The sequence below is a fragment of the Elephantulus edwardii genome, unplaced genomic scaffold (assembly GCF_000299155.1).
Source record: "Elephantulus edwardii isolate Elephantulus edwardi_28Jun2011 unplaced genomic scaffold, EleEdw1.0 scaffold00411, whole genome shotgun sequence".
In the NCBI taxonomy this organism is placed as follows: Eukaryota; Metazoa; Chordata; class Mammalia; order Macroscelidea; family Macroscelididae; genus Elephantulus; species Elephantulus edwardii.
Genome location: NW_006400161.1, coordinates 790,204 through 794,448, shown reverse-complemented (window position 1 = coordinate 794,448; position 4,245 = coordinate 790,204). Strand labels below are relative to the sequence as shown.

The following is a 4,245-nucleotide window of genomic DNA, read 5'->3' as shown; positions in this document are numbered from 1 at the left end:
CACACCTCACTCCATAACACCAAAACAAGCTCAAAATGGGTCACGGACCTAGGACTAAAACCAAAGACTATAAATTTCACCAAAGAAAAGCTTGGAAGAATTCTAGAAGTCTTAATCCACAGCATAAATAATCTTCCAAGCATCCTGAAAAATCTACAAAACAGATGAACGGGACCTTCTAAGAATCAAATCCCTATGCATATCTAAAATCTTCTCCAACAGAGTAAAAAGGGAAGCCACAGATTGGCAAAAAAATACTTCATAATGACATGTCATATCAGGGAGTTATATCTAGAATTTATACAATACTTGAGTACCACAACAAGATAAAGGTAAACAACCCAATTGAAAAATGGGCACAGAATATGAGCAGACACTTCACCAAAGAAGACATTCAGATGGCCAACAAATACATGAAGAAATGTTCAAAATCCCTAGCTTTAAGGGAGATGCAAATCAAAACAACTGTGAGATATCATCTCACCCCAGTAAAAATAACATTTATCAGAGCAGCAAACATCAAATGCTGTCCAGGTTCTGGAGAAACTGGAACTTTTATTCACCGTTGGTGTGAGTGTAAAATGTTGCAACCACTATGGAAGGCTGTATGGCGCTTTCTCAAAAAGTTACAGATAGAAACACCATTTGACCCAGCTATTCCATTACTGGCAATATACCCCAAAGAAACCATAACTGCCACCCTGGCATATATATGCACACCTTTGTTTATTGCGGCTTTGTTCACAATAGCAAAGAGTTGGAAACAACCTAAGTGCCCATCAACAAACGAATAGATAGAGAAGCTCTGGTATATTCACACAATGGAATACTATGCAGAATTGAAAATCAAGAAACTCATGCAATATTATTCAAAATGGTGATCCTGGAGGACATTATGCTGAGTGAAGTATCTCAGTCACAAAAGGACAAGTACTGCACAGTGCCACTGTTGTAGAATGGGACTGACATCAGGGTTGAGGTGAGACTGAGAAAAATTGGATATATTGTGTATACTTTATCAAAACAGATGAGGGAGAGAACTGCTTTAAAGCTATATATGATTAGGTATTATGGTTATGACCAGAGTCCAGAATGAAAGTTGCATAGTGGAGTGTACTCGGGGTGGGTTGGGGGGGATTGTATACCAATGAAAGAATTTTTCTTTTACTTTTCAAAGAGAAGAGCGAAATTGGGGGTGGGCAGGGAGATAAATGCAACAATGAATGAATGGAAATCCAAAATATCCATAAACATTCATTAAAATTAATTTAAAAACAAACAAAAAAAAGAGACACATCTAAGAAACAAAGAGGAAAATAGACTCAAAATCAAAGGCTGGGGGAAAATATACCAAGCAAATAGCAACCACAAAAAAGCAGGAGTGGCAATACTAATCTCTGGCAAAATGGACTTCAGAATGAAAACCACCATAAAAGATTGTAAAGGGCACTATGTAATGATTAAAACATAGTAGATCAAGAAGACACTACATTGGTAACATCTTATGAACCAAATAATAGACCTACTAAAACAACTCTTAATAGAATGGAAGAAAGAAATAGACAAAACCGCAGGGATAGGAAACTTTAATGCATCACTCTTACCAAAGGATAGGTCAATTCAAAGAAACAAAGATGCAGAAGATCTAAACTATGCATTTAACCAAATTAACCTTGTGAATATATTCCCGTCACTGCACCCAAACAAAACACAATTCACTTTCTTCTCAAGTCCACATGGTACATTCTCCAGACATATTAGGACACAATGTAAGCCCCAACAAATAAAAAAAAAAAAAACCCAATAAATAAAAAATAAACGATTAAAAATATGGAGAGTATCTTCTCAGGCCACAATGCTATAAAACTAGAAATAAACCACAGGAGGGTAAAGCTTACAAAACCAACCATTATTTAGTGGAAATGAAATGACTCTCTACTAGAACACAAAAGTGTTATGAAAGAAATAAAGAAAGAAAATTTTTAAAAGTTCCTTGAAACAAATAAAAATGAAAACACAGCCTACCAAACTCTCTGGGATGCAGCTGTGGTAGTCCTAATGGGCAGTTCATAGCAATAGGCACACACATTAAAAAAATAAAGAAAGAAGAAAAAGAAATTATTTAACTCAATACCTTCATCAAATAAAAAAAAGAACAAAACCTAATCCTACAACTACTAGAAGAAAATAATTAAGGACAAGAGCTGAAATTAGTGAATTTTTTCCCAAGAATAAAATATTGAAAGCAGAAATTGATAATAAAACAAGCAGGAAAGTAGGACTAAAATCAAGAAGCACAGAGTGGGAAGAATGTTATTACATTATAGAAACAACAATCATGTGACAAAAATATGTACTAATTATTGAATGGAAACCAATTTTCTCTGTAAACATTAACACAAATCACAATAAAATATTAAAAAAAAAAGGAATAATTCGGGAGAGTCAGAGAAAGGCGAGGGCGTGCAAGGGAGCTGGCATGTGGGACTCCAGAGCGGGGAGCTGGAGGCTACGCCTTCCCCGCACCAGGACCTTCGCAACACAACACATCCTCACCCCTGCCCAGTCCACGCGCCCAGCCAGGATGACCACCCTCATGCCCGCCACCATCTTCGACTTGAACGAAGTTTATGCAAGGGTAACAAAATGCTCAACTACAATACTCCCAGTGCAGGGGACGGTGGTGTGGATGAGGGGTGAGGAGGGCTGCCTGCTGGACAGGAAGGCTGTGGGCACCCCTGCTGGCGGAGACTTCCCTAGGAAGTTGGTCACCCTGCCCAGCTCCCCAGAACTAATTCCACCAGTTCCACCAGAACCAGCTCCTCAGCAGCCTTAAGGGTGAGTCGGCCCCAGCCCTGAGCTCCTGTGACAGCCACTTCAGAGACCGCTCTTTCTCAGAAGTGGGCGAGAGGCTGCTGCCCACCCAGAAGCAGCCAGGTAGTGGCCAGATCAACTCTCGCCACTCTATGACAGCTATGCCGCCACTTCGAGGAGAATGGCGCCTGTAAGTAGGGGACAAGCGCCTATTAGCCCACGGCATCCACGAGCTCCACAGCCTGACCTGCCACCCCAAGTACAAGACGGAGCTGTGCCTGCCTTCTACACCATCGGCTTTTGCCCCAATGGGCCTCGCTGCCACTTCATCCACAACGCCGAGGAGCACTGCGCCCTAGCCAGGGCCAGGACCTCTCCAGTGACCTCTCCAGTCCCCTTCTCGAGCACAGCTCTAGCTTTGCTGGGTTTCCCAGTGCCGCCGCCACCACTTCTGCCACCGGACTGCTGGACAGTTCCACGTCCATCACCTCACCCCCTATCCTGACTGCTGATGATCTCCTGGGCTCACCTACCCAGCCCAATGTCACAAATAACCAGTTCACCTTCTCCAACCAGGAGCTGGCGAGCTTCTTTGCCCCTAGCATGGGGCTGCCCGGAGGTGAGTCACTTTCCTCTTCCAACCCATGTCTTAGTGAGTCACTTTCCTCTTCCACCCCATGTCTTAGTTCCCTCACATGTTTGACTCTTCTCCCAGCCTTCAGGATTCTCTCTCGGACCAAGATGGCTATCTGAGCAGCTCCAACAGCAGCCAGAGTGGTTCAGACTCCCCTACCTTGGACAACTCAAGACGCCTGCCCATTTTCAGCAGATTTTCCCTCACAGAGCAGGGAGGGACCCCTACCTACTCCACCCCACACTTACTCCATCCCTCTCTCCCCCTCCTCACCCCATTCCTGACAGCCCCTACATTAAAAAGATTACGCTCAACTCCCTTTTCCTTTGTGCCTTGGAATAACCCCTCTGATTCCTTATTAGCCCAATTTAACATAAGGACAAGTCAATTTGTCAATGTTTTCCTCTGGCTTGAAATCTTAATTTTATAGCCCACTTACCATGCATTACAGACAAGTCCAATATTTGTTTGGGTGTGTTTTTTTATTTTATTTTATTATTCTCAATGAACATTTACAGAGATTTTGGATTTCCATTGTTGCACTTTTCTCCCTGTCCAACCCTTCCCCCCACCCCCACCCTCAGTTCTCTCCTCTCCCTGAAAAGTAAAAGAAAAAATCTTTCTTTGGTATACAACGGGACTGACATCAGGGTTGGGGCCGTTGTTGTTGTTGTTATGTGCCATCGAGTCACCGAGTTGCTTGCGACTCATACTGACCCTATGTACAACAGCCCTAAACTCTGCTCTGTCCAGTGCCAATCACACTGTCTCTGACACACCCATCCCGATTACCCCAG

The 4,245-nt window shown here is 42.8% G+C and overlaps 1 pseudogene; it reads left to right on the top strand.

The window, feature by feature from the left end:
- LOC102851821 overlaps positions 1-3,878 on the top strand; it is a 61,020-nt pseudogene extending 57,142 nt beyond the window's left edge.
- Positions 3,879-4,245: the final 367 nt, after the last annotated feature.